Source organism: Myotis lucifugus, unplaced genomic scaffold, assembly GCF_000147115.1.
Source record: "Myotis lucifugus unplaced genomic scaffold, Myoluc2.0 scaffold_468, whole genome shotgun sequence".
Lineage (NCBI taxonomy): Eukaryota > Metazoa > Chordata > Mammalia > Chiroptera > Vespertilionidae > Myotis > Myotis lucifugus.
In genome coordinates this window covers 273957-286722 of record NW_005871516.1, presented here as the reverse complement: position 1 = coordinate 286722, position 12766 = coordinate 273957, and the positions used below count along the sequence as shown (strand labels likewise).

Below are 12766 nucleotides of genomic sequence, written 5' to 3'. Positions count from 1 at the left end.
GAGCCAGGCATGGGAAGGTGACTTCTGCATGGAAGAGTCTCAGGGGTATTATGACGAGAAGAGGATTTTTCTGCGTATCTTCTTTCCCTCTCGCAATCTCCAATACTGTTTACTCCAGTTGCTGTGAATCAAGTTTTTCCATCTTCAACCCTTATGGGAAGGAGAAGTTGTCTAATATTTTATCAACCATTAGTTAAAATCCTATGGTCTAGGTCAGTGGTCAGCAAACTCATTAGTCAACAGAGCCAAATATCAACAGTACTTCTTCAAAATAGACTCGCCCAGGCCGAAAACCGACTTCTGCGCACGGACCACAAAGTTTCAATCGCACTGTACGTGCGCCCGCACGTGGTATTTTGTGGAAGAGCCACACTCAAGGGGCCAAAGAGCGGCATGTGGCTCTCGAGCCGCAGTTTGCCGACCACGGGTCTAGGTGACATAGATGGAGTCCGTCTTTAAAAACATCTGCAAGGTGCCCCGCCAGCGTGACTCAGTGGTTGAGTGTTGACCTATGAACCAGGAGGTCATGGTTCGATTCCCGGTCAGGGCACATGCCTGGGTTGTGGGCTCAATCCCCAGTAGGGGGCATGCAGGAGGCAGCCCATCAATGATTTTCTCTCATCATTGGTGTTTCCATCTCTCTCTCCCTCTCTCATTCTCTCTGAAATCAATAAAAACATATTTAAAAAACAAAGAAAGAACTTGCATAAGAAGAAAAAAGAAGGAGTGGGGACAAACAGACTTAAAAGAACTCCAAAGATGCTCCAACCAATCATTGTGTGTAAACTTTATTTAGATCCTGACTCAACCAAACTGAAAAATAATTGCAACATTTATGAGACAATTGCAAATTGGAACACCAACTAGATGTTTGATGATATTGAGAAATTACTGATTATTATTTTAGATGTATTATAATTTGTTAGGTTGCTACTTATGTGATATTCTATATTAGAACTACATACTGCAATGTTTACAGATAAGCATTCAAATACAAAGGAGTGGTAAACTGTGCCAAGTAATGCTGATAACGTACATAAAGTGAGGACTGAAAGTTAAGCACTGGGATGTGCATTATGTTCACCTTGAGAAAAGCTATGTGAGTGGTACAATGGATTAAAGAGAGAGTGGGAGGAAGGGATGTGGAGACAGTAGGCATGCATGCATATTATAGCACTGGCTTTTGGGAATATCTTAAAAATGGATGCTGGCACAATTCATAGCTATTAGGCTATTTACAGAGCAACAGGATGTATTTGTACTATTTTCTCAGTTGCAAAAATGATATCACCACAAACTTACTGAATATTAAAAGTGATCACCAGCCCTGACTGGTTTGGCTCAGCGGATAGAGCGTCGGCCTGCGGACTGAAGGGTCCCGGGTTCGATTCTAGTCAAGGGCATGTACCTTGGTTGCAGGCACATCCCCAGTAGGGGGTGTGCAGGTGGCAGCCGATCAATGTTTCTCTCTCATCGATGTTTCTAACTCTCTATCCCTCTCCCTTCCTCTCTGTAAAAAAAAAAAATCAATAAAATATATTTAAAAAAAAGTGATCACCAATATTTCTACCATTCTTCTAAAACTATTGATTTTTTGAATACCGCCTTTCTAGGCCCAGGCCACATATTTTCATGATTGTATGCAGTCTCAATAGAATTATGCACTCTATGTAAATATTAATGTATTATTTCATAAAGCTGTACCCATGATTCTAATATCCTTTACAAATATAATTTTTTTCATTTATGTACCTTATTAGCACTATTTGGCACAGCTTTCCTTCTACTTCTTTCAATCAAATATTTTATTAATTACTTTTTACATATAAATGATTATGGAAGGTGACATATGAAAATTCAGAAGCAAACACACTCCTAGCTGTGTCGGGGAAGGAAGCAGTATTACCCCGGCTAGGGAAAGGCTCCAGGAAAAAAACAGGTGCAATGGTTTCCCTGAGCTACCATGGCCTCAGCTTCTACGGGTCTTGAGAGCCGTGCGTGGAAGTCGGTGGGAAAGGCCATGACGCAAGCCTGTAGTTAGGTCTCAGCCGGTCGGTGACATGGCCCAGGCACCGATCCTCTGGTAGAAATCCTCTTAGAATAGGTAGCTCTGCATTTTCTGCCTCTGAGTTCACCGCGGCCAACGCCAGTTCTCGGGATAAGAGGTCAGGGAAGACCTTCTCTGGGGCGCAATGAGGACTCTTAGGTGACGCATGCGACGGGGCACAGAGGGGGCAGGACGCTAAGTTACCAGCTACTGGGAGGAATCTGGGCCATACTCATGCGGGGTTTTCAGGATAAAAACACGACACAAGAGCAGAAGGCAGGAAGGGGCGTGGCCACGAGGGAGGCGGGAACGCGCGAGTGGAGGGGCGTGGCCTCAGGCGCCGCGGGAAGAAGTGGTGCCGCGGGCACAGGGCCCGGCCAGTCTGCGGAGCCGCCGGGACGCGGGACGCTGAGCGCCTCGCCCCGCTGAGCCCTCCGCAGGCGGAACGCCGGCGCCCGGCCATGTTCTCGGGGAACCGCAATGGCGGGCAGTTTCGGGGAGGCCAGCTTGGCCTCGGGCACCGGGGAGTCGGCGCCTCCGGGACGCTGGGCCCCCGCGCTTTTTTAAAAAATATATATTTTTATTCATTCGAGAGAAGGAGAGAAACATGAGTGATGAGAGAGAATCAGGCATTGGCTGCCGCCCGCACGCCCCGCACTGGGGATGAGCCCGCAGCCCGGGCCTGTGCCCTGATGGGGAATGGAACCGTGGCCTCCTGGCTCAGAGGTCGGAGCTCAACCACCGGGCCACCCGGCTGGGCTGGGCCCCTCTACAGCCCGAGCACCTGGCGCTGCTGGGCGGTGGCCGCCACCTGCTGGCCTCGCCCCTATGCCAGTGCGGCAGCTCCGCACCCGCCCTCCTCCTGGCCAGCATCAGCCTCGCGACCTGCCGCCGTCCCTCTTCGGTCCCGCCTGCGGAGCGGCTGGGTCTGGGGCGGCGCGGGGAGGGGCTCAGCGGCAGCCTCTGGGGTGAGCGGGGCTGGAGGAGGAAGCGCCCTCCTCTCCTCTCCTCGCGCCCCCTTCCCTGCATTGCCCCGCACCTGAGCTCTCCTCCTGCCGCCCAGGAGGACCCCAGGCTGCTCGGCGTTCCCTCCTCCTCCCTCCTCCCCCCAGCTCCTCCCCGCCTCTCCCGGGTCCCTATGCGCACTCATCTCCCCCACGCGGACCTCGGCTTTGTCCCTGTTAGGGGTTCAAATCCCGACACTGCCGCCGAGTAGCCGAGGACCTGGAGTAAGTTACTCCCTTCCCCGGGCCGCTCTCCTCGGGGCGGGTGGGGAGGCCGGCAGGACCTCTCCCGGGACTGGGGGCGGCCTCACTGGGCGCCGTGTCCCGCACACGGGTGTTCGCGTCTATGAACGGCTGCCGCTGTCGGGACTCCGGGCCAGCACCTCCCATCGGCGGGTCGGTGGCACCTTTGTTCCCATCGTGTTCCTCGGAATGAACACCATTACCCTCCGCGCCGAGGAGGAAGGAGGGATGGAGACCTGGTCCCAGCCCCGAATCAGTCCCGAGACCCCAACACCCATGCCCGTCCGCGGTGCCACGATTTCTTTCCGAAGGTTAACGTCTGGCATTAAGATGACTTGTTTGACGCCAGGAAACCATTTCTGATGACATCCTGTTCCCACTGCAGCCTGGCCAAGCAGCTTTTCCACGACATGAACGGGAGTGCACAGCGGGGGGCTGACCTCGAATGTGAAGCCGGTCTCAGGACGCGCTTCCAGGATGACTGGCGGGAGGACGGCGTCCTGCTCTGCGGTGCTTCCCCCCAAAGTGGGTGCTGACCTGGGGGGGGGGGGTCACCCTCGTGTTAGGAACCAGGACCCGGACATTCTCTGAAAATCTTACATTGATCAAGAAATGGCAGATCCGGGAACCAGATTTATAGACTAGGAAAGAGGGGAGTTAATTTGTTTTATTTCTACAGAGAGGAAGGGAGAGGTATAGAGAGTTAGAAACATCGATGAGAGAGAAACATCGATCAGCTGCCTCCTGCACACTCCCCACTGGGTATGTGCCTGCAACCAAGGTACATGCCCTTGACCGGAATCGAACCTGGGACCCTTGACTCCCCAGGCCGATGCTCTATCCACTGAGCCAAACAAGCTAGGGCTCTTGTTTTATTTCTATCCTTCAAGATTGTGTATTTGTGTGTGTGCGTGCCTGTGTGCGCGCGTGTGTGCATGTGTGTGTGTGTTTGTGTGTTTGACTGGACAGTTCAGACTGTTTCAATAGGAGTGCTTTAGTGCTCCATGTGCTTAGATTCTTTTTTTAAAAAATATTTTTTAAAATTTATTTCATAGAGACAGGGGGACAGAGAGGGAGAAGGAAACATCAGCGATGAGAGAGAATCATTGCTGGGCTGCCTCCTGCACGCCCCACACTGGGGATTGAACCTACAACCCCCACATGTGCTCTGACCGGGAATTGAACCGTGACCTCCTGGTTCATAGGTCAACGCTCAGCCACTGAGCCATGCCGGTCAGGCAGATTCTTGAACTTTGTGGGTTTTCCCATAATATGCTTTATCAGAAAAATATCCCATGGTGCCACTTTCCTCCTTATGTGCATGGAAGAAATTTGTGTCCTCTTCCCCTTTAGTCAACAACTGTAAGAGAGTTAAACATTAGTAATAATCAGGGACTTTTATGTGGCGCGGTGATTAGGAGGAAGGGCTTGGAGAGTCTGATGGTCCTAAATTTAAGTCCCAGCTCTGTCGTTTACTGACTATGATCTTGGACAAGTAACCGCCTCATTTCCCTCCAAAACAAGGCTAAAAACTATAACTGACTCGGCGTGGAAAGATGTAAATAGGTGATTTAGGGAAGAGCTTCCTTAGTGTCGTGCCCGGCCCGTAACGGTACCCAGACGTGAGCACCCATCATCATTACGCGCAGTGCTGTTCTGCTGCTGACACTGGGTGACACCTGAGCTTCTGTGTATCCGACAGGTGCCAAGAATATTAGTCAATGGGACTTTTATTGGAGGGACACCGACACCCACAGGCTCCACCAGGGAGGGAAACTGCTGCCACTGCTTCATCGGTGTTATTGAAAAAACAGCAACAAGCATTTCGGCGACAGTGTTTGAGGATGTCTCGCTATGTGAACAGTCTTCGTGAAAACGTTAAAATGATGAACAATAAATCGCTGTGGAAACCTCACCTTCCTGCTTGCCATTTTTTTTTGAGCAAAGGAGGTGGTGTTTAAAACTGGAGGAAGGGCCCTAGCCGGTTTGGCTCAGTGGATAGAGCGTTGAAAGGTCCCAGGTTTGATTCCAGTCAAGGGCATGTACCTTGGTTGCAGGCACATACCCAGTAGGGAGTGTGCAGGAGGCGGCTGATCGATGTTTCTCTCTCATTGATGTTTCTAACTCTCTATCCCTCTCCCTTCCTCTCTGTAAAAAATAAAAAAAAAAATAAAAACTGGAGGAAGGGAGTTGTGTCCAACGAAAAGGAAAGAATGTGTTTTATTGGGAATTTATATATGAATTTTACAGATTTGGCGTTCTTTATTATGTATACCGTTCAGAAGGAGTTAACGCCTTACCTTTTACAGGGTTTAGTGATGAGGGTTGATGTGTAATTTCTCTTTAAAATGTAAGGGACCGCTGGGGGTAGTAGGGGCCGCAGGCAGTTGGCTGGCCCCGCCCCCTGGTTGAACTCCCGGTCAAAGGGGACAATTTGCATATTAGCCTTTTATGATAGAGGAGGATTGGTAGGATGGAATGAAACTTATTCCAGAAAAACAAAATCACGCATTTGAGGACTTAGTGGTTCCAAAGAACAGAACTGTACCTGTGGGCAGTGTGAAAAGAGAGAAAGCAGGCCCACGTCACCAACCAAGACCTCGCACCCAAGATCTAAACTAACTGCAGCTTCGGCCCCTCCCAGGAATGCAAAGGTAGCCGGTCAGCCTGGAATCTCCCCGTCAGCACATGGGGAGGGGTCCCCGCTGGAGACCCTGCTCCCCCAACTCTCCGCTGTAAGTTTCCTTTCTCACCCCTTCTGCCCATAGAAGCCTTTCATTTTGTGCAGCTCTTCAACAGAAATGAGGAAAAAAAGGTCAGCCTCGTGTGAAACAATTCAGAAACGTACTGGAGTTACTATTGGAGCCTAAGAAGCGTGTTCCTAGACGATCCCATAGTCCTAGGGACCGATGACCAGATGCTGGGGCGAGAGAAGCTACCCAGAGAGAGGAAAAGGGATTGTCAGAGAAGTGGGGTGCTTCTGCCCTGGGGTCACCGTGGACTAGGGGACCTTGGGACAGTCCGGCGGGAGACAGCTGGCTGCGGCTTGTGCTCCCTACGTGGGTTTATGAAATTGCCGCTGGGGGACCCCGATGAAGCAGGAGCTGGGATTGTTTCATGCTCACGTGGTACCTTCTAACACTGGAATGCAACGGAGAGGAACCAAAGTCTGGCCTCCGTGGAGCTGCTTTTGGGGTATTGATTTTCAGCTGCTTATTAAGAAACAAAAGGCTCAGAACTTTCGACTCTTCCCCCCTTTCCTGCCCAAGAGATTCAGGGAGACCTGAGGATGCCACCTTCACTGAATCTGCATTAAGTGTGGACGCAGAACAGGGCTTTGGGGGTGCCTGTCAGCCAGATGCCCCAGGTCCCACTGTTTCCCAGTCGCCTATTGGGGATTTTCCCGCCACGTGTGTGCAGCTCTGCCTCAACTCGTGGAAACCCCCATCCTCGCTTCTGAAATCTAAGGCCCCATTCTTTGTGCAAATGTCCGACACACACAGTGAACGGTGCCTGTTGGGGGTGGGGCAGGGGGTCATGCCTACGTGAATCCCGGCGGGTATTAAACTCTGATGCTCTCCCGTGGGCCCGTCCCTGTGCATTTGCACGGTGTGGAGGAGGGGACTTCTGCAAAGCCAGGAAGGATGGGGCGGGCGGCCAGGGGAACCAAGCAAGTGGGAGAGGGCTGGACCTTTGCGCCCCATCCCAACCTTCAGGGAGGGGGGAAGGGCTGGAAGAGGGACTTCAGTGATGAGTTACTCACCCTGTGGGGTGAATCCCCCATAAAAACCCAAAAGGACGGCTGTGCAGAGTTTCCGGCTGGTGCACCCCTGAGGCACCGGGCTTCCTCCTGCACATGTGCACTGTGCTCGCTCAGGAATCGGCACAGGGAGGGAGGAAGGATCACTTACAGAACAAGTATGACAGCCCTGGCCGGTGTGGTTCAGTGGACAGAGCCTCAGCCTGCGGACTGCAGGGTCCCAGGTTCGATTCCGGTCAAGGGCACATGCCCAGGTTGCCAGCTTGATTCCCAGTAGGGGGCGTGCAGGAGGCAGCCGATCAATGATTCTCATCTTTGATGTTTCTATCTCCTTCTCCCTCTCCCTTCCTCTCTGAAATCAATAAAAATATTTTTTAAAAAGTATGACCAAGCCCCGTATTAACAACACGGGGGGCTGGGCCCGCTCTCAGGCTCAGGGCCTCACCGCCCTCACTCACCTCATCACACACGAGCGGCACTTCCCGGCTCCTCTCGAGCGCACCCCGATTCCCAGCATCACTGCTCCTGCCCGTGGGGCCACCAGTGACTGGAACAAGGATGACCGTCCGCAGCACTGAGCCTCCGCCATAGTCCACCTGCCCAGGCGTGGCCACGACGTGACGCACGGGCAGGAGCGTGCGCAGGAAAGGACCTCGCGAGATTTCATCACGCGAGATTTCCTCGCGCGAAATTTTATCTCGCGAGACTTCACCACGCGAGCTTTCATCGCACGCCCTGACCAGGGCGCAGGTGGCCCGGTGCATGGGTTCTTCCTGCGGTTTTTCCATTGAATGTTTCCGGATGCGAGGCCGCAGGTAAGGGAAACTGCAGGTGAGCATGGGCCTGTCGCAGGGCCCGGCTGTGGGCCCGGGTTTGCCCAGGTCCCAGCTCGCATTGTATGGGCGACTTCCGTTTCTTCTCCCTCCCCATGCCTTTGCACGGCTGCTGGACGTTACCCTCCACGGGATGGGGGAGACAACAGACGTTTATTCCCCGCTCTTCTGGCGGCTGGGCAGTCCGAGATCGAGGTGCCGGCTGATTGGGTTCTTGCCAAGGCCTTGCTGTGTCTTCGTGGCAGAGAGAACGCAAGCTCTCAGCCACCCATCACCAGGGCTAAGGCCCAGTTACCTCCCAGAGCCCTTCTCCTCAAACACCATCGCATTGGGGGTGAGGGTTTCAACAGTAAATGTTGGGGAGACACATTCAGTCCGTAACACCTTCCAGCTTGATGAAAATATAGAATATAAGAAGAAACTGGGTGGGAACCTTTTTCCCCCCAGAACCATAGGTTAGAAAGAATGACCAGTTTAAGAAAAGTGTTAACTTTTTTTCTCAGTCCTCTTATGTTTAATGTTAAGATCTGAAAGATAAATTGTTTACTGAGGCCCACTAATATTTTTAAAAATAGGCCATTTGTTTTCTCATTTTCTCACGATTTACACTTAAACTTCCAATTATCTAATTGGGAAGCTGGAAATCTGTTGAAAAAAGGTGTCTTTGGTTTAAATGTATCTGGATTTTATTGTGTTCTAACTAATCCTATATAATAAAAGTCTAATATGCTGTGTCTGGTCATTTGTTCAACCAATGAAACCATAACATGCTAATGATATACTAAGGCTGCTCAACCGCTCACTATGATGTGCATTGATCACCAGGGGGCGTCGACCAGTCACTATAACATACACTGACCACCAGGGGGCAGACGCTCTGACCAGTAGGTTAGCTTGCTGCTGGGGTCCGGCCAATCAGGACTGAGCGAGACAGGCTGGACACTGGAGCCCTCCCACAATCCCTCCCCAGCCAACCTCCTGCATCCTTCCTGGCCCCGATTGTGCACTGGTGAGGTCCCTTGGCCTGCGCCCTCTCACAACCTGGAACCCCTCGGGGGATGTAGGAGAGTTGGTTTCTGCCTGATCCCGCAGGCCAGGCCAAGGGACCCCACTGGTACACGAATTTGTGACCGGGTTTGAAAACGTGATAAATTCCCTAGTATAATATATACTAGGCCTCTAGTATATCTTATAAAAGACACCATATAAGCAATATTTTTAAAGTCAAGTGTTCTTCATAAGGGTTAAGGTTTTAAGTCGTTTTCTTTATCTATGGAGAAACGTATGGTTTTTGATCTCCTTTCTCCATACAACTGTTGACTATCATCTTTAAATAGAGAACTATAAAATCAACCGAATGTTCAAAGTTGTGGTGGGTATATTCTGATGTAACTTGATTTCACCCTCTGCCTAACTTCCAGCTCCAATCTTAGAAATTTTCAGAAAAAATTTATGGGAATTCAGGTAGAAATTTCTGCAAATTGGCACTGAAACAAAAGATTTATTTGCATAGCTGACTTTTGCTGTCAACTTTCCCCAAAGGCGATTTTGAGTAGATATTTTCACACACAAAAAAAATCCTGTTTAAAAGTCTTAAGAAAGTGCATTTTGATTAAATCCAGTAGTTTTGGTCCTATAATTGAAACCATATATATTTTAAATAAATACTTATACACAATAGTATGTAAAGAGGCACTGCCAGTGTTATCAAAACCTTATCTTCATCTTATTCAAATACAACAGGTCACTAAAAGCCTTAGAATTTATAAGGCATATGATAATCTTAAAATTCTTACTTCTTAAAAGAAATAGAAAGACGATTATTGGAAGTGCATAGACTTTATTTGGTACTTCTAGCAACATCTACAATGATACAACTGACCAGCAACAGCTTGCATAGTGCCCACCTGCATCCATGTCTAAGACGATTTTTTCAATATGGTATTTTGCAAAGATAGAAAGTCAGGATTTCACAGTATGGGTGAAATCTGTTTTATCATGAAATAAATTTAATACATTAGTATTTCTTCCATTTTCTATCAGAAAACAGCAAAATTACATTGTTAGGTATTTTGTTTACACTGAAAACTTGGAAGACTCAACAAAGCATCAGTGAGTTTATCAACAGACCTAGGACCCCCCCTCCCCCCATCCCCACCTCCTTCTGGGTCCCTGTCCTTTAAAATGACACTTGTTATAAATTGAAATTATATACTTTTAAGCACCAGCTTGACAATTTAAAGTTTTCTTTCAGTTTTATAAAAGATTCCTGCTTTGAAAGGCAAAGTGAATGTAAAAATGTGAATGTAATCAAACAAATCACAATAGTCGTAATGTTTTTACAGCTACATTCACTCATTTCATTTTGAATGAAATTTGCTTGTAGGCTCGAAACAAAATATTTTTGTCTTGAAAAATCCCCTTAAAAAATTAACCATTTTTTCTTTGGAACTGTCTAACTTTTTTTATTCAGTGTTTAAAATACGGTATGCAAATTGGTCCTTAGAGATATTACATAAAGTCCAGCTTCTTGGATAATTTGTTATATAAAACAATAAAAAACCTCAAACTACCACAAAATAGTACTGATGTTAACAGTCACGTATGTAGTAACACACCAGTGCCCCAGGTTATCCTGTTCACGGGTGCTTCCACTACAAACGTACAACCGAGTTTGAAAACGTGATAAATTCCCATTCATTACGTAAGAGTGGAAGCTCTCAAAGACCCTGTGAGTTCTGTATTTCGGAAACACCAACACTATTAAGGCACCACTTACTGAACAGACCCTTGGAGAGGAACCAGTATGCCTGCGTTGGAGAGCTAGTCAGTCATGTTGTAAGGCAGTCAAAAGGATCATGTTTTTCACTTTAAGGCTCTTGTACCCCTAACTTTTGTTCTGTGCAGGCATTAGTCAGTGTAATTTAAATATTCCTCAAGTGGTCAATCACGGAAATCAAAGCCTTTATATAAAGCACATGCACATTTAGAACTAGATAATGCCCCTCCCCCAACCAATTAAAGAAAGCTCTCATATATATCTCACTTCATTAAAAGGAATAGAAGTCACATGCTCTATAAAAGTTAGGTCAAGTCACGCCATACCAAATAGTCCATATTTAGAATAGTGCAACAAAATCATTTTTTCCTCGCTATTCATCAAATATACATAATATTTAAATTTTAATTTGGCTGGTATGGATTCTAAACAGTTTACATTGCAAATAAAGCCTAACAAGTAATTTAAACAGAAGTTTCCATTCAGTGTTTGTATTGATACAATATCCATCACTTATGTGGTGATAGTAATAAAATAGCAAGCCTTTAACCTCAGTCACTATCCTTAATAATCCAAGTGTTCATTAAGCGAAACCAGCAGCAACATAGCTCTACCTTACTATTTATTTCTTTTGTGCAAGCACAGATTCTGATAATTTCTAAAACTACTAAAAGTTAAATGTATTTTAAAATTAAATATCGTCACATATTTCTACAATTAGTATGACTCGTGGTGCTGAACAGAAGCAAAGGACAATCACTTTCGGTTCAGAAATAGCTTTTGTGTATTTTCATTGTATTTACAAAATTAATTATCATTGAAAATTATCAACTTAATTTCAGTAATAGAATTTTGTAATATAACTACTCTAGCTTATGCTTCTTTCTACCAATTTCCAATATAATTTGGTATTTTCAAGGTTTAGGGAAATGTGTCATTTATTATAATTTTATTCAGAATTTATGCTAAACTATATTAGTTTTTTCACAAAAAACATTACTGCAGGATATTTTTAAAATTATCTTCATAAGTTTTTAAAAATAAAGCGCACTAATTTTAAAAAAGGGTTTAAGGTAAATACATGCCATTTAGAAAACTTTGTTTGCTACAAGCTTAGTGAAGTACTTACACCAAAGATTTTGACAGTGGTCTCTATAATTATGCAAATATGAAGATTGAAACATACTATTTTCTGAAAGAGTATTCAGTTACTTATTTTTCGAAGAGTGCAAATATCTAATACAAAATGTATACAACATAACTTGATTTGGGGAGAATATATCAATATATTGTTCCAAGAGGCCTATCATTAATTTGAAAAAAAATATGGCCTGGATGGTGTGGCTTAGTGGTTGAGCGTCCCATAAACAAAAAGGCCAGGGTTCGATTCCTGGTCAGGGCACATGCCTGGGTTGCGGGCTCCATCCCCAATGGGTGGGTGTGTGTGTGCGCGCGCGCGCCGGAGAAGCACCCATCAATGATTCTCTTTCATCTTGATGTTCCATCTCTCTCTCCTCTCCCTTTCCTCTCTGAAACTAAAAAAAAAAAAAAGAATAAAATGATCTTAAATTTATTTACAACACAGAGCAATTCTGCAAAAGATTCATCCCAAACTCAAAATGGGGGGAGATTTTTCTACCATTCATTTTATTACCCAGATAGAGCAAGACTAGAAAAAGAAATGACAAAAATGTCAGGAGTTTTTATAAGAAAAATAGAGGTATAACATGTAGTCTTCCAACAAAGTGATTAGGTAGTGTCAGGGAAATAGTAAAGAAAATCCATACATTAAATGCAACTAATTCATAGCTTACCTTATCTTTTTTTCCTAATTGTTCCTTGAGCATGTTTACATTGAGGCTACATGACATTCTCTAGAGCAGCGGTTCTCAACCTGTGGGTCGTGACCTCTTTGGGGGTCGAACGGCCCTTTCACAGGGGTCGCCTAAGACCACTGAAAAACACATATATAATTACATATTGTTTTTGTGATTCATCACTATGCTTTAATTATGTTCAATTTGTAACAATGAAAATACATCCTGCATATCAGATATTTACATTACGATTCATAACAGTAGCAAAATTAGTTATGAAGTA

General features: G+C 46.5%; 2 long non-coding RNA genes across 2 annotated transcripts; one reads left to right on the top strand and one right to left on the bottom strand.

Moving 5' to 3' along the window:
- The first annotated feature begins 3235 nt into the window (after positions 1–3235).
- On the top strand, positions 3236–5207 carry LOC106694450. Its single transcript, XR_002826367.1, has 2 exons — positions 3236–3819; positions 4997–5207. It is a non-coding gene; the product is annotated as an uncharacterized LOC106694450 (long non-coding RNA).
- A 4503-nt stretch (positions 5208–9710) lies between these two features.
- LOC111823335 lies at positions 9711–12628 on the bottom strand. Its single transcript, XR_002826368.1, has 2 exons — positions 12481–12628; positions 9711–9875 (listed from the first exon to the last, which is right to left on the bottom strand). It is a non-coding gene; the product is annotated as an uncharacterized LOC111823335 (long non-coding RNA).
- Positions 12629–12766: the final 138 nt, after the last annotated feature.